We start from the raw sequence: 18,607 nt of genomic DNA, 5'->3' as shown, positions 1-18,607 counted from the left end.
AAACAGTTAATCTGGACGAGTGATCACTGAATATTCTGCTTGTTATCAAACATATGATAATAGACAAGGCCAAGAAACGTTTACATGTAGTTTAAGAATCAAGGAAATGATAGGTGAAATATTAATTGAGGATTACTTATATAATCTTGAATTCTAGAAAAAAATATAGATCCAACATGCAAATGCATAAAATATTTCAAATGTACTATAAAAGCATGAGAACATAAGAGCTAAAATACTAGTTCAAAACAAAGGCCTATCGAGCCCTATATCCTATTTCCAATAATGTCCAATCTAGGTCACAAGTACCTGGCAGAATCCCAAGTACTGTATATCGATTCTGTGCTGTTTAGTGCCAAGAAAAAGGAGAGGATTTCCTCAACTCCATCTTAATAAAGATTTATAGCCTTGGATATCACTCTCAGTCCTTGAGGTCCACCAACAGGTCAGTGCAGTCCTCAAAGACTGAGGATGAAGGTATGGAAGGTACTATGCACGTAATGACAGAACAGTGCATTGACGTGAATAGATGACAATAGTCTAGTCATTTATGTAAATACTTGTTAGCACTTAATTTAAAGAATTGCCTCCAAAGGGGGCAATGAGATCATTGGATGCCGAAGTTAGGCGTTGAGATGTGTGCTGTGAGATGTGAAAACTCTATAATGGCATCTGGGCACCATCATTCCATTACAGAGCACTAGTGTAAATTAGTATGTGTGTGCCGTTTACATCATGTCAATAGCAGGCATAAATTCACAAATCAAAAAGCAGCACCTTACTGCATAACTTTACAGTAAAACTATTAAAACTTACTCGTTTTAATTTAGTAAGTTGATATGTTTAATGGATATTGGCAGGTGGAACTGATCTTTAATTTTATTTCATTTTTATTAATGTTGTATTGTTTCACTGTTACGAATGCACTGGGCGCTGCAAGAAGGAAGAGCTACATAATGGAATAAGTACACAGTATTCTCACTTATGCCTCATTCACATAAATGTCCACCTTGCATTTATACGCTAAGCACCATTTATAGAATAGCACTGAGGCCCGATTCTATAAACAGCGTCTAACTCCTAAGAGCTGTTCGGTGTGATTATCAATCAACCGCTAGGTGTCATTTATAGAATCGTGCCTAGCAGCACCTAAGCATAAACATCGATAGGCATTAAAATCCATAGGCGCACTCCATCTAGGCCAGGGTTTTCATAGCCTAAATGGAGTGTGCCTGAGGTAGTCGCCTACCGGCGTCTAACTCAGTCCATGCCCAAACTGCATCCCGAATCCATCCCTAACCATACCTAGCCATGTAAGTTCTAGTCTTCTATCTATGTTAGTGTACAAATGGTGCTTACATTTAGGCTCTAACGTTACAGAATTAAGGGGTGTCAAGTGCTAATACATGCAATGATCCTTTGCACTATAGACCACTTCAACACTCCTCATAATGGCCTAAAAACCTCAGAAAAAAAAAAAATTACAGCTCATACATAACACTACAGTAAAGCTCATCTGTTGCTCTCAGGTCCACTAACCAGAACTTACTAACAGTCCCTTCAATAAAGGATTTATACTATACTAGAAATACAATTTTCTCTGTTGTCGCGCCCTCTCTTTGGAATGCAATGCCATCGAACTTTTGTTCTGAAAATTCCTTAAACAAGTTTAAAACACTCCTTAAGACATTCCTCTTTAAAGACACTTATCAAAATTCCGATTGAGTCCCCAAATAAAAACGGGAAAATAAAAACGCTTCCAGGAAGCGATACCCCATTTTTTCCTCTTGTTTTATCCTCCCCTCTTCTCCTCATTTTATTTTCATTTATACAATGTAATTTTAAAACTTTCTCTTCTCTTCCCTTTTGTCTCATACCCTTCGTAATCAAGTCTTTGTTTCGACCTTATCCCCCCTATTTTCATTTAGATTTTTTTATTTTGTTTTTTACATATAACTTTTTATTATTGTAAACCGACCAGATACTTGTGATGGTCAGTATATCAAAATATTAATAAACTTGAATTTGATTCAATCATGCCACCCCTTTCTATTCAGTCAGCAATGCCTCCCGATTACCTTCGGATGTAAATTTAAGATTCTATTACTGATCCTTCAAGCCCTCTTCATTGGTTTGCCTAAGTATCTAGCCAACATGCCTCTTCCCATTCGTTAATTCTATCTCTGAAACTATTCCTAAAGCTTCAGAAGCCATAAACATGATGGAGCACTGGATGACAACCTTTAGGCTCAAACTTAATTCAGAAAAGACAACTTTCTTCGTTGCTTCGCCACATCCGCTTGATACCAAATCACCACTATGTATCAATAATCTTAATTACCCTATCCAACCTACCATAAAGATACTAGGTGTAACTTTGGATCAGTGCCTAACCATGAGAGACCAGGTGGACTCCTTGATCAGAAAGGGATTTTTCACTCTCTGGAAACTCAGATCCATTAAAGCTTATTTCGATTCAGCAGCATTCAGAACCCTAGTCCAATCCCTCGTACTGAGTCTACTTGACTACTGTAACATCGCCTATTTAGCAATTTCCCAAAAGAACATGCAGCGTTTACAATTGATGCAAAATGCAGCGGTCAAACTGATCTTTGGGCTGAGGAAGTTTGACCACGTGACACCCTACTTCCGGTAGCTGCATTGGCTGCCAATGGAGGCGCGCGTAAAGTTTAAATTTGCCTGCTTCTGCTTCAAAGCACTACACGGACTTGCCCCTAAATATATAACTGACCTTTTCGTCTTCTCAGCCAACAGACACAAGAGAAGCTCACATTCCAACTTCATTTCCCCCCCCAGTGAGAGGTTGTAAACTGAAAAAACACCATGAACATCTTCTCTCGCACCAAGCAGCATCATGGGATAAAGACCTAGAACAATTGCTTTCGCCCACTACTTATGAGGAATTTAAGAAACGTCTGAAAACACACCTATTCCTAAAGTTATCTAGACAACTGATCCTCTCTTCTCTCTCCCCTCTATAGCGATTAACTTGTTCTATTGATCACTCTCTCCTCAAAAATGGATTTCCTGTCCTATTAACCCTCTTTCTTCCTCCCCTCTTAAAGTCAATCAATTTGTACCTTTGCTTAATCTTTGTAAACCGCATAGAACTTCACGGTATTGCGGTACATAAGCTGTTATTATTATTCCTTATATCTCTAAGTTCATCTTGGCACAGTCTCTCCATCCTCCAAAAATCTACCTAGCAATACCGCATCATACTTCCCTCACATACTGTATTTGGCCCCCTCTATATGAGCATGCTTTCTACTGAGCTTAGAACCGGAAATTCCTATCCTAAGTGAATGTAGATGTTGACTATACTCAGGGAAAAAGGATGAGAGTTTCCCAGCAAACTGCTTGTGTGGAGTTCATTTTTCCAAGGGTTACAGGTAAGATAGTGAAGGAGCTGATTAAGAAATTTGCAAAGGGGACCTGTGCATCAGATCGATGTCCAGCAATGTTGAATCCTTTGTAATTGGATTATGGGTTTAGTTAACTATTTTTTACAAGGATGTTTCTCTACACAAATGGATCATATTATGTTGACCCCTGTCTTAAAGAGAGATAAATTAGAGATCTCTTTCTGTGCAAATCTTCAGCCAGTTGCCAATCTTCTATCACTAACAAAGATTGTAGAAGCAGTATGCTATGCGACTCCAGGAATATCTCATTCAGTTTCTTTCTTTTTATTATTTTATTCCATAAGCAACTGAAAACTTGGCTCTTCTCTAACATGTAATTCTATTTTCCCCCCTTCTCTTCCTTTCTATATATAAGCTCATGTAAACCTTTTCCTTTATCTTCTTATATTTAAGTTCTTGTAAACCGTGCCGAGCTCCACTTCCGTGGAGATGATGCGGTATATAAACTTAAGGTTTAGATTAGATTAGAACCATTCAAATTTTATAGGAAATTATGCCCTGTATGTTTCCAATGGTATTTTAACACTTGTAGCATGTAAGCGGTAAAGGTTTTACTGTATGTTAACATTTTTCTGGTTTGTCCCATTCATAGTTTGAGATTATTTCCTCCCAAATTTTCAGGGAATGTTGTGTGTTGTTACCCTGCGATGACCAAACTGGATCAACATCGCTATACGCAATATTGGGTGCACAGATCAACTTCTAAGCCTTGGTGAACCATATAACTGTCTTCAGACTTACTAACTTTTCCGTGGGGGCTCCACAAGTCTTTATCTAAATTTATGGTCATCTCCACATGAAACTCTCCCCACCAGCTCTTTAAAGGGCGCAGCAGGGAAACTCAGTTTCTCAGGTACTCTATCTAATTCAGTTTCAATGTCAGGATCCAAAGCAATTGGGATTCCATGCATCACTCAGCATCAAAACTTTGGACAGGACACAAATACTGGAGATGCAGCTAGATCTTTCTGCAGGATTTGATTTAGTAAATTGAGACTGGAGTGACAGAACAGTTCTAAATAGGTTTAATGGATTCCTAAGAACTAAAACCCTTCAAGTTACTTGGAAAAATGGATTTTCTCATGCTAGAAAAATTAAATTAAATTCAAAGCAAGTCTCAAAAAACTGGTACTTTAATCATACTTTTAATGTTCACTAGGTTTCTTTCAGTAACTGGAACTAGTAGAAACACAAATTGGTTTTGGATTTTTTTTACTAAAATTTGCTCGTTTCTCTCTCTAGACTCCGTGTCATCTTTCCTCCAGTAGCCCCCCCCCCCCCCACACACCTTAGAATTTATACATTTAAATCCTACTGCACTCTGTACACTACTCTGTTATTACAGACGGAAGGTGGGTAATCAAATAGAAAAACCAAATCTGGTCACGTATTTTGGTCACTCTAATCTCTACTATCTCTAGCTCACTTTGTATTCTTTCCCTTTAACCCCCTTCCACGTCCATCTTCTTTCTGCTTTCATCTCCTCTTGGGCAGCTCTCAAAACATGCAACACCTCTCTTCATGTCAGCTCCTACTGCAGCAGGAAAAATTTACTCCCTCTTGACCTGCCATAGTATTTCAGTCCTGTATAAGAATGTCACCAGATAATGTATTCATTCGTTCAATTTTCTATATCATTCTCCCAGGAGAGCTCAGAACAGTTTACATGAATGTATTCAGGTACTCAAGCATTTTTCCCTTTCTGTCCCGGCAGGCTCAATCTATATAATGTACCAGGGGCAATTGGGGGGATTAAATGACTTGCCCAGGTCACAAGAAGCAGCCTGGGTTTGAACACACAACTTCAAGATGCTGAGGCTGTAGCTTTAACCACAGCGCCACACTTTCCTCTTGCCTTCATCAAGATGTGCAGGACCCTCTGAGGGTGACGGGACTAAATCGTGCGAGACAACGGCGTGCCGACAACTGAGCGCAAGGTTGATGGCGCGCCGAAGAAAAGCACTATTTTAAGGGCTCCGACGGGGGTGTGTGTGGGGGAACCCCCCCCCCCACTTTACTTAACAGACATTGCGCTGGCGTTGGGGGGGTTTGGGGGGTTGTAACCCCCCACATTATACTTAAAACTGAACTTTTTCCCTAAAAAACAGTCAAAAAGTTTGGTTTCAAGAATAATGAGGGGGGTTACAACCCCCCAAAACGCCAACGCGATGTCTGTTAAGTAAAATAGGGGGGTTCCCCACCAACACCCCCCGTCGGAACCCTTTAAAATAATGCTTTTCTTCGGCGCGCCATCAACCTTGCGCTCAGTTGTCTGCGCGCCGTTGTCTCGCGCAATTTTGTCTATGAACTCCCTCTGAGGGAGTCAGACTTGATATACAGGCTCTGAACAACTGCAAAGGAGAGCTTAGCAAAGTCACAGCAGGCATCAACATGAAAACAGAGTCGGGACAAGCACTCAGCAAATGGTAGAATGGTAGAAAAAGTCATTTGGATTCTTAGTGTTTCCAGACGTCTAGATTTACCAGGACATGTCCTCTTTTTAGAGGATGTGTCCGAGTATCCGAACAGCTTTTCAAAACCTGGCACTTTGTCCGGCTTTTGAAAAGCTTCCAGCTTGGGACCACATCGGGAGGGAATCTGCATATGAGCGGTTGCAACACGGTGATGTTGCACACATGCATGCGACATGCATCACATCGACACGGCTCCGAGCAAGAGAACAGGTTGAGGGGTGAGGCTGGGGGATGGGGCCATGGGTCTGGATTTTACAATAGTAAAATCTGGTAACTCTAGCCATTCTGATAATAGAAACATTCTTCTGAACTGCCTTCATCAAGATGTGCACCTTCCTAACAACCTTCCAATGGTTTAAAGACATGAGCTTTAAATCATCTGCAATTACCAAATGACAGGCTGTGGCTCCAAAATAAGACATAGGATTCCTTTTACTAACCTGCGATAGCGTTTTTAGCATGTGCAGAATTGCCGAGCGTGCTAAACCCACGCTACGTGGCTAGAACTAATGCCAGCTCAGTGCTGACGTTAGCATCTAGCGTGCGTGGCAATTCTGCGCACGCTAAAGCCGCTATCGCAGCTTAGTAAAAGGAGCCTATAGTCTTTTGACCTTGGGCAAGTCACTCAGTCCTCCATTGTCCCAGGTATGTTAGATTGTGAACCCACCAGGACAGATAGGGAAAAAGCTTAAGTACCTGAATAAATCCATGTAAACTGTTCTGAGTTCCCCTAGGACAACAGTATAGAAAATTGAGTGCATAAATAGTGTGAAAATCTTCAGCCTTTGACAGAGCTGGTATTGTGACATCATAATGCCTCATTCCACCAATGCCTAAGAGCCAACCTCCTCAGTGATGTCACAATGGCTTGATTGTCCTATACTTGGCTCATTTTTACATCTCGATTTCTAGAGTGGCGCAGTGGTTAAAGCTACAGACTCAGCACCCTGAGGTTGTGGGTTCAAACCCCACGCTGCTCCTTGTGACTCTGGGCAAGTCTCTCAATCCTCCATTGTCCCAGGTACGTTAGATAGATTGTGAGCCCACCAGGACAGATAGGGAAAATGCTCGAATTCCCGATTGTAAACCACCTAGATAACCTTGATAAGTGGTATATAAACACCTAAATAAATAATTAGAAAAGTAACCTGGATTCAAAAATTTAAACTGTATCTGAGTTTAGTATGGTCAGGACAAGATAAATACAGTTCTTATTTATTTAAAACTTGTAAAGCTTATAAGCAAGTTTACAATTTAAAACATAAACAATTTGAGAACAAAAAAACCAGACCATAATATTACAGCACCTCTTAAGATCTCATACACCAGTATCTAACAGGATTAACTAAACCTTAACATGCCCTTGACATACTCATACACACTTTCTAGTTAGGAAATCAACAGGTTTTCAGATATTTTCTAAAAGTCTTGAGATTTCCCCCCAGCCTTAATACTTCTGGCAAAACTCATTCCATAAACAACACAAACATCCTAGTACAAGTTCCCACCCTCTTTACTCCTTTACTGATGGAACGGATAACCTCCTCTTTTGACCTGAACTGATATTTCCTTGGCTTTCAATCTGGCTATTAAAAAAATCTCTTTGGAAAAATGTCCTTAAATATCTGGAATGGTAGTACTTTCTAGTCCTTATTAAAAATGCTGAAAAATCTTAACACAGATTTATATTCAATAGCAATAGTTTCTCCTGGAAAAAGCATTCACTGTCAGCTAATGTCCTGGCTGGATTAATTCCAATTCTCCCAGTCAGGTCATTCATTAACAGTAATGGGCCTGCCCATCAGGGATTATTACTTAAAACCATCATTTGAAAATTACTTACAATTACCGTTAAACCTTTAATACCAATGTTAATTGAATCATCTGTGTAGTATACAAATCAGCATTAGGTCTCAAAATGTGCATGCTTCGTATAAAACGCCATAATCGCAATATTTCTGCTTTTGAGGTTCAGGGTTTTCAATTTCCTACAGCAATAATCTAAAAGTGAACTGGGTCCTCTGTTTCAATGTACAGTATCTACTAATACTATTATCAGTTTTAACACGGTTTATACCAAGCATGGATTTTTTTTAATGGATAGAATTAAAGGGGAAAAAAAATCTGATCTTGCACTTTCAGTGCTCTTCTATCAAGTTAGCTAGTTAGGCCCTTCTTTACAAAAGGATCATATGAGCATTGGAGCTCTTACTGCAGCAGCCAGCACTAAAAACACTAGTGTGGCTTCGTAAAGGAGGGGTTTAGTTAGTTGTTAAATTTTTTAGCCCACCGTCCCAAAGGAGCTCAGAACATGTTACAAATCAGGTACTCAGGCATTTTCCCCATCTGTCCCAGCAGGTTCACAGTCTAAGGACAAAAGAAGGTATGGTTCACAGCTGGAGGTATGTCCTTCAGACAATCTACCTCAGAAGGAAGTAAGATAATACTAGGACTTCAGTCATTTCTCCATCTGTTTATTCTTGTTTTCACATTCATCTCCCAAACCCTTTACTGACTTCTTTTCCAAAACAAAGTACATGTTATTTTCCCCCAGTGAGACTTCAAGTTAAACAATGGTGCCATTTTACTAAAGTGCATTAGAAGTTAACATGTGAGTTAGCACATTAACCATTAGGTTACTGGTCTGCATTATTTTAATGGTTAGCGCATGCTAAGTCACATATTAGGAGCATGTTGTATTACAGGGTGGTAAATATGCAGGGCATGTGCTGAGAGTGGGTATAGAGAGTAAATTGCAGGCAATGCATGGCACAAGCTGCCAGGGCAATGGAGCTGGAGGAGTTTGGAAGCAATTTTGGGTGGCACTAGAGTCAGCAAAAATGTACCTGTAGGATCCTAGTCCCCTACCTATATCGCTATAAACAGAGCTTGGCTGACCACCTCATGTAATCCACACTTTGGACAAGATTTCAAACAGTGTGAACGTTAGTCTGTATTTCAGCAAGAAACTGCTTGTGGCCAACTTAGCTGTTGAAATCACCTTGCAACCATTGTGCCCTAAACTTCTTGTGCAAAGTAAAAGACCTTTGGTTAACATACCCCATACACTGTGGTGCCAGAGGTTGTGGTAAGAGCGGATAGCGTAGCTGGTTTTAAGAAAGATTTGGACAATTTCCTGGAAGAAAAGCCCATAATCTGTTATTCAGAAAGATATGGGGCAAGCCATTGCTTGCCCTGGATCAGTAGCATGGAATATTGCTACTCCTTGGGTTTTGGCCAGGTACTAGTATCCTGGGTTGGCCACCGTGAGAACAGGCTACTGGGCTTGATGGACCTTTGGTCTGACCCAGTAATGCTATTCTTATGTTCTTATGCTGTAAAATGGACATTCTTGTGGTCTGTGAAGTCAGAATTAGAGAATGACACGGTGACAAAATTCATCACCGTTCCCGTCCCCGCGGATAACCGTGGGAAATAATCCCATGTCATTTTCTAGTGTCTATTTCAACCTGGGTCCTTCTAAACTAGCATTCTTCAAAGCAAAGCTTGCGGGTCAGTGGTTGTGCCCAATTATACTCTGATTCTTCCCTCTCTCCTTAAAGAATGGCATGAAGATGGTTTCCCACGGTTATCCGCGGGGACGGGAACGGTGATGAATTTTGTCACCGTGTCATTCTCTAGTCAGAATATCCAAAACAAAATGAATTATTTACTTTATCTTTGGGATCTATGCCCTTGTCAGAACCACATAAAAGAAGCCTTCTTGGAGGCCCAGAAGGCTAGTTCAACATCATCCAATCCCAAGCTGTTGCCATCTCAAGATCCTTCTAAGCTTGTGAATTCCATGAAACTCCTGCAATTCATCTCCTTGCTCACCTCTCCAGCGAGAGACTCTTCACAACATGCCCTGCCATAGCATGAACTATACTAGCATCACGAAGGAGGAGAAATTAACTTCAGGGCCACGATATATAAACACAAGATCCATTGAGCTAACAGTTAATAAGCAGAGGGTCCAATTCACAGGCTTAGAGAGTGCATGCATTTACTCAGATTTATTGTTAATATGAACATTATCTATTACTTCTTTCTGAGCTATCTCACATTTGCACACAACTCTTATATGCTTTTTGTTGTTTTACTTGTTAATAAATCAAATTTTATTTTTTAAACTTAGTTCTAGTGTTAGCTGCTTTCAGGAGCTAAGAAATTATCTATCTATCTGTCTATCACAAATTGATAAATTTATCATATGTTATAATGTTTAGTGTTTTTTAAAAAATTTTGAAGCTGGAGTTGGTGTTGGTATGTAAGAAAAGCAATTACAGCATACAGTGCCTCCTTGTTTTACACCATATGTAGGGAGGGATGAATTGTGATGGTAGCATTATGGTATCAGAAATTTCTAAGCTCTGTACCCTTAACTGTGTAAATCTGAGTTTGTCATTAGAACTATATAGCTTTCCACTTCTTTCATTATGTAAGATTGTATTGATGACTTGACTGTGACCTCTTCGCTGATTGTCCAGCGCTTCTTGTTGTAAACCGCCTCAAACTTCCATGACTTTGGCGGTATATAATAATAAGAATAAAATTATTATTAGGAGTCAGAGTCAGACCATAAGAAAATAGAGGAGACAGAATTGAAGGTTTGGTGTTTCAACTCCACAGCCCTGTATACTGCACACTAACCACCACCTGAGCAATGAGCATAGGTCCACTTACCCCATCTTTTTCAAAACTGCGATAGCAGTTTCTAGCATGGGGAGCTGCACTGAATGGCCTGTGCTGCTCCCAACGCTCATAGGCAGTTTCGTAAAAGGAGGCCTTAGTACCTCCTAAATGCATCCACACTCATAGATATTTTGCCCTCAATAGCTGCCACATTAGATTTTGTATTTACTAAATTAAGCCACTGTAACTGCAAAATCTAAAGATTTTTTGTAAAAAGGCCTCTATTTGCTAGAGAACTTGACTACTGGCATAAAATAGGAGACCAAATCAAGCAAAAAAAAAATAAAAAGGCACAAAGAACCTCCAAGAATATGTTGACCTCCAAAGTTTAAGGACCTGGCATGGGACCATGTTTTGGCAGAACGCCTGCATCAGGGTCATCAACATGTTACAATCAGGATATTGTCCTCTGTTCTTTCAAAAATACTGTGGGTAATACTAATACAATTTGATTTGAAAGCTTTTAAAAAGTAGCTGAAAAAAGCCTTCTACTAAAAGAGTATTAGCCCAATATTCAGAAAGATGTATGTGCAGTCAGCAACAATGCTGACAACATATGTCTTAAATTTAAGATTACTGGTGACCAGGGCCTGATCAACACCAGACAATGGCAAAATTCAATCACTTGCTAGATAACTTATCCATTTGTGACCGTCTCTGATAAAGGTGGCTAAAAGTAGCAGATCCATGTTTGAACTTCTGTAACTTAATTTTTAAATTAAAAAATGGGGTTTGGACTCTTGTATTACAAATTATTTGCTCTAAAAGAATTCATCAAATGGATATTGTTGATGCATTGCTTTATGGAAGTCTGATCTTGTTATTCTAAGGTTTTTTTTCCGTTGTTGAAAACTTAATAAAACATTTGAACTTAAAAAAAATAAAAAAGCCTCATTTTTTTGTTTTTGTTTCTGGAAACTTTAGTCACCTTTTCCAAGAAATGGCCACATTTAAGAAGGGCAAGTGAAAAGCAGTTCTAACACAGTATCAGCTGCTGCATTCATTGGTACTGAATTAACTACAGATAGCACCAATTAACAGATGAAAAAAAATCACTTCCAGCTTATTTATTTTATCATTAAACATGTATACTTCCTTCCTAGAATAACCATTCATAGCAGTATTTGAAAACAAATGGTTCAAACATAAAATCAGACAATAAAAAAATGAATATTAAAAAAAAACAATTAAAGGAAACAGCCAGAAATAAAAACTAAAAACATAACCAAAATATTATCTAATAAAAACAATGAAATAATAACTAAACAGAGTTCTGCAAAGTGCCACCTGTTGATGTGAAATTTATTCATACCTGTTAATTTGTTTTGCTTGAGTCCTGTTAGGACCATGGGGCCTAGCAAGACAGTAATACCTTCTGAAGAGGATGCATAGGAAACCCTCATGCACAGCACTACTTCCAGAATCACCACCATGGAGCTGAGAATTTACAAATAATCCCCGACTCGAGAAGCTTGCTGAGCACAGAGAGTCTTCTTGCTGATTTTTACTTCAACTCTGTGTGGAGTATTTTTGATGAAGAGACTGAGTGATTCCCTTAGGGGGTTACAGCATGGCTGTTCCCAGTGCTCTAGGCACTGCAACAACTTCTATAGTCAGCAGTCTTTGCATGAGTTTATACATAATTACAATTTCTATTTTTAGGTGGTTATAAATTGTAAATGTAATTATTTTCCAGCAAATTACTGGGTACTATTTCTGGTGGAATCAAATGCAACCAAGTCCTCCATCAAGTAGAGGCTTAAGATGGCCCCAGAGACATTACAAACAAGGGATTATTATTTTATCTGGTTTGTGAGCCAAAACATATACTATTGCACTCTCTCTGTCTAGCATAGGGGTGGGCAAAGTTTTTGACCCCTTAGGCCACAATGGGTTCTTAAATTTGACAGAGACCGTGCAACCGTTTTACAACAGTTTATGGACTGTTCCTCAAGGAGTTTGTCCAAACCTATTTTTATGTCGAAAGTGCCAAGTACAGTATGGGCAGAATCAATCTAGATGTCCAAAAACACAGATGTGGTGGAGAAACCCAAGTTCTTGAGAATAGGGATGGACCAAGGACTTTCTACCAGTAATGAAGGCACAGTAAAATAAGTTACTATACAAAGTTTTTAAATTAGTTAACAGAAATACAAAACATTAGTGCTCAATACAATAAAGGCAAGAAGGCCTAGTAAAGCCCAACAGATGCTGGCAAGACCCAACCCAGGATCCATGTTTCGGCACAATGCCCCTCTCACAGAAAGCTGTGGCTGGAATGCGGAGGAGTGGGGGCAGGAGGAACAGGCAAATTCTCATCCGCTCCAGGCAGCGAGGAAAGGTGTGCCCGCAGCAAGCGCCGAAGCTCCCCGGACTCGAGAAGGGGAGGAGATGGAGATACTGCGGCCACCTCTCCGCTCCTAGGTGCGCCAGCACAGAGACCACCAGCCTCTGCTCTATGAGCCGCGTGGTAGCCCCTTCTTATACAGAGCAAAAGGGAGGTGCGCGTGTACACATGGGGCAAAAGCCAGCGAGCAGGTATGCGACACCATAGAGCTGGGCACCAACACATGTGAAGATCGTATCAGCTGGATCTGGCAACCTCTATAGCCAGAGAGCTTGGACTGCAGGGTCTATCTCAGGTGCTTCGCCTAGCTTGCAGCTTTTTATTTATTGCGGCAAAAAAAAAAAAAAAAAAAAATTTTGACAGGCCAGATTAACAAACTAAAAGGGCCAGAAGTGGCCCGCGGGCCGTAGTTTGCCCATGTCTGGTCTAGTATATGGAAATGCAAGGGACTGGTACAACGTGGAACAGCACACTCAGAGACAGGGTAAAACATGCAAATAAATAAATCAAATGGAGTCCTTGGATAATTTCTATATAATCAAATATCCTTTAGCAGGCACTCCTCACATATAAAAATATATAACCATAAGGCAATCAAAATAAGCAACTAGACAGTCCAGATAAAAAAAGAGTGGCACAAGAACAAGAGAGTCCACTTTATCACATTCCTCAGGTCACATCTGGGAAGGATATATTAAACAGGTTCTCTGTGGTTCCTCAGGAACTCCTCTTTTCTCAACATGCTTGGAAAGTGCTTGGAAAACAAAACTCCTTTCTCCACCTCATCAAACAGTGCATAATCCACTCCAGAGCTAACAAGGAGATCCCACTTAACTACTGTTTCCATACAAGGTCTTACAACAATCTCTCTTTCTTGTCGCCACACTTCCACCTCTGGATATGACACTGATAAAGGCTCCTCTTCTCAACTCTCTCTCCCTCTGTAGGGGTAAGTTAAAAACAAGCAGCCTTTGAAAAGACTCCTTTCCCCACTGTGGGTTAAATCCTCACTGTGACTCCTCCATTCTTCCCAGACTCCTCTGTGCAGATATTTAAAGGAACAATCCCCTCACATCCCAAACCTTGGAATTTCTATTTGTTTCCCTCCAGTTTCAGGAAACTCATAATGCTAAACCCCTTAGCATTCTTTAGTGACAAGCCTCTGGAATGTTCCTTGTACCCCATAAGGATGTATTTTCGGGTCCTGTTACCTAAATATTCATTAGCACAGAAAAGGTTCAAAAACTAAGTGGAGGATGCAAGACACGGGTGAGTGAGAGACTACTAGGAAAGTAAGGTTATTTCAGTGTTTATCTAATAAACTCTCTTTCTTTCTTTTTGCATTGGGTTGTTTTATTGGTGTTTATCAGTTAAAATCAGAATCCTAATAGGTAATATTCAAGTATGTAGGCTGGTAGAAACAATAGAGGTTAAAAGGAAATGGATTTGAAATACCACCTTCCTGTGGTACAACCAAAGTGGTTTATATTTATTATATGCAGGTATAAGTGGTTAGTTACTAATGTACATTGATTCTAAATATGATGCTAAAAATTGCATGCAGAAATTTGGAAGAACTCCCAATTTAATTGAACAAGCCAATTAGTGCTGATAATTGGGCACTAATAAATATCAGCCCTAATTGGCATTAATTAATTTACATATGTATTTTTAGGTGCCAGGATCCACATGTATTCAAAGAGATAGGTAGGGGTGGATAGGGGGCATTCCTGGAATTTATGCATGGTTTTATAGAATAAGGGAGATCCGTGTGTAATTTAGGCACAAGAATTTTCAACCAGTTTTACTTGGTGTGAATCCTGGCGCTAAACATTCTACAAATGATGCCGAACTCTGAGCGCTGTTTATAGAATAGCGCTTAGTGTGAAATTTTATTGCTGCTATTTCAGTGCCATTTATAGAACTGTGTCCTAAAGAAATAATATGTGTAATTTGCCTCTTAACATGAATTAAACAGCAAAACCATGAATTATTTTTCCATAATGCACATTAGTGTAAGTCACTGCAGGCAAATGCATTCAAAGCATTATTATGCAAATTGAATAATACAGCTTGCATTGAGCACCGCAAACTCCCTCATTCGAGGGAAAATAATTCCAGCTCAAAACTGATTTTTATTTCCTGCCTAACAGCATTAGGTCACTAAGATATGGCCTGATATTCCAGGGCTCCACCTTAAAGAGGACAGAGCTCAAGCAGTGTTCTCTCTCTCCCTCCCCTTAGCAAAAACCCTCCCATAGGCCCTCTTGGGTCTACCTCAGTTATTTCTTGGTGATCTAAGAGATCTGTGCAGGAATGACCCTACTGCTCATGACCCTGCCAGTACTAGTGACTCCTACTGATAATTTTGTAGTGCTACCACTAGGGCTGCCAGCATAATTTTGAACCTGGCCCTGGAACAAACGACCAGAGATCCTACCCCATTCGCTTATATTCCCTAGCATGCAACTCTAAAGGGGGCATAGCTAGGAAAATAGTAGGGGTGTTCCAAATATTTGCACATGGAGTTATAGAATACTGCCATTCCTGCACCCAAATCCCAAGAGTTGTGTGCTGATATTTATACCAGGTTTCAGCTGGCATAAATACTAGTGCCCAAATTTGGATGAGTGCTCAACTTGAAGCGCTTTATAGAACAGTGCTCTGCACCAATCTTTGCCAGTGCCCATATTTATGTATGATTTACTGAATCCAGGCCAGAGTAGTCTCATAGGCCACTTTTTGTTTAGAAAGCAGGCTTAATAAAGACTTGCCTATAGAAAAAAAATCTTAACATAATGTTATCACAGAAACATGATGGCAGATAAAGGGCAAATGACCAATCTAGTCTGTCCATCCGCAGTAACCATTATCTCTTTCTCTCTCCGAGAGATCTCAAGTGCCTATCCCAGGCCCTTTTGAATTCAGACACAGTCTCTATCTCCACCATCTCTTCTGGGAGACTGTTCCATGCATCTACCATCCTTTCTTTAAAATAGTATTTCCTTAGATTACTCTGGAGCCTATCACCTCTTAACTTCATTCTATGCCCTCTCATTGCAGAGTTTCCTTTCAAATTAAAGAGACTCAACTCATGCGCATTTATATTACATAGGTATTTAAACATCTCTATCATATCTCCCCTCTCCCACATTTCCTCCAAAGTATACAGATTGAGATCTGTAAGTCAGTCCCCATACACCTTATGATGAAGAACACATACCATTTTAGTAGCCTTCCTCTGGACAGACTCCATCTTTTTTATATCTTTTAGAAGGTGCGGCCTCCAGAATTGTACACAATATTCTAAATGAGGTTGCACCAAAGTCTTATACAGGGGCATCAATACCTCCTTTTTCCTACTGGCCATAACTCTCCCTATGCAACCTAGCATCCTTCTAGCTTTCGCCATCATCTTTTCAACCTGTTTGGCCACCTTAAGATCATCACATACAATCACACCCAAGTCCCACTCTTCTGTTGTGCACATAAGCTCTTCACTTACTAATCTGTTCCGCCCCCTTGGGTTTTTGCAGCCCAAATGCATGACCTTGCACTTCTTAGCATTAAATTTTAGCTGTCAAATTTCAGACCATTCTTCAAACTTCACCAGGGCTTTCTTTATGTTATTCACACTATCCGGCATGTCTACTCTATTGCAGATTTTTGTATCATCCACAAAGAGGCAAATCTTACCCGACTACCCTTCAGCAATATCGTATATAAAAATGTTAAAAAGAACAGGCCCAAGAACAGAACCTTGAGGCACACCACTGATAACATCCCTTTCCTCAGAGTGATCGCCATTGACCACTACCCTCTGTTGCCTTTCACTCAACCAGTTCTTGACCCAGCCCGTCACTTTGGGACCCATCCTGAGAGCACTCAGTTTATTTATTAGATGTCTGTGTGGAACACTGTCAAAAGCTTTGATAAAATCTAAATACACCACATCTAGCGCACATCCTTTATCCAATTCTCTGGTCACCCAGTCAAAGAAATTGATTAGATTTGTCTGACAAGACTTACTTCTAGTGAATCCATGTTGCCTCTGGTCCTGTAATCCACTGGATTCCAGACACTTGACCATTCTCTGTTTTAAAAGTGTTTCCATTAATCTGCTTACCACAGAAGTCAGACTTACCGGCCTGTAATTCCCTACTTCTTCCTTTCTTCCACTTTTGTGGAGAGAGACCACATCCACCCTTCGCCAGTCCTCCGGTACCACTCCTGACTCTAGACTCGTTGAAAAGGTCAGTCAGTGGAGCTACCACAACTTCCCTAAGTTCCTTCAGCACCCTTGGATGTACACCATCCAGCCCCATTGCTTTGTCTACCTTTATGTTAGCTAGCTCCTCACGAACACAACCCTCTGAAAATCGATCAAAGTCTATTACTCCTCCATCCCTATTAACGTTTGACTTCTGCGGTCCCGCTCCCGGCACTTCAGCCATGAACACAGAACAGAAATATCTGTTAAGAAATTCGGCCTTTTATCAGCTTCTACATATTCCTCCCCTTCATCTTTGAGTCTCACAATGCCACTTTTGCACTTCTTCCTATCACTAATATATCTAAAAAAATGTCTTGTTTTACCGTGTCAGCTATTTTTTCTTCCATTTGCATCTTTGCTTTCCTGACTACAAGACCAGCCTCTCTTAACTTTTCCAAATATTTTTGCCTGCCTTCCTCTTCTGCAATCTTTTGTAGTTTATGAAAGCTAACTTCTTATTCCTTACCTTCTCAGCTACTACTTTTGAGAACCAATGTGGCCTTCTTTTCCTCTTACTTTTATTTACTTACCTCACAAAAAGGTTTGTCGCTCTTACAATCGCTCCTTTCAGTTTTGCCCATCACATTTCCAGACGTTTCCATCCAGACAATAATTCCTTGACTTAATCCCCCATCCGAACAAAGTTTGTTTTTTTTTGTAAGTCTCGAACCTTTTGAATGAGCCCTCTATATACCCATCTTAATATTAAACCATACCATGCAGTGATCACCAGATGCCAGATGATCACCCACTGTAACATCAGAAACACTTTCCCTGTTTGCAAGCACTAAGTTCAGTATGACCCCATCCCGTGTGGGTTCCATTACCAACTGCTGGAACAGTTCTCCTTGTAGAGAACCCAGAATCTCCTTACTTCTAGAAGACCCTGTAATAGGGTCCCAATCAACATCCGACATGTTAAAATCACCTATTAGCAAGACTTCCCCTTTTTTAGCTATATTCTGAATGTCTACTATTAAATCTCTATCTACTTCTTCCATCTGTGAAAGAGGCCTGTATATCACACTAATGTAAATATATTCACCATACCCTTTTTCCAAATTGATCCACAATGCCTCTTCCTTGCCCTGTTGATCCTGCAATTGTGTGGCTTTAAAATGTTATTTAACATATAAAGCTACTCCTCCTCCTTTTCTTCCTACCCTGTCTTTCCTGAACAGATTATAACTACATCCCAGTTATGGTTCTCTGTGATCGCCACTATATCCAACTCCTCTTCGTCCATCATAGCTTCTAGATCCAGAATCTTGTTTCCCATACTTCAAGCATTAGTATGCTTTCCAGACATTACCCCCCTTTTCCCATCCGTGTAGGGATAATAATAATAATAACTTTATTTTTTGTATACCGC

At 40.0% G+C, this 18,607-nt stretch overlaps 1 protein-coding gene across 4 annotated transcripts in view; it reads right to left on the bottom strand.

The window, feature by feature from the left end:
* The window catches only part of NLGN1 (neuroligin 1), a 536,958-nt gene that overhangs the window by 482,122 nt on the left and 36,229 nt on the right, over positions 1 to 18,607 (bottom strand). The window lies entirely within an intron of this gene.

This window comes from Geotrypetes seraphini, chromosome 9 (genome assembly GCF_902459505.1).
Source record: "Geotrypetes seraphini chromosome 9, aGeoSer1.1, whole genome shotgun sequence".
In the NCBI taxonomy this organism is placed as follows: domain Eukaryota; kingdom Metazoa; phylum Chordata; class Amphibia; order Gymnophiona; family Dermophiidae; genus Geotrypetes; species Geotrypetes seraphini.
This window is presented reverse-complemented; position numbering and strand designations above follow the sequence as displayed.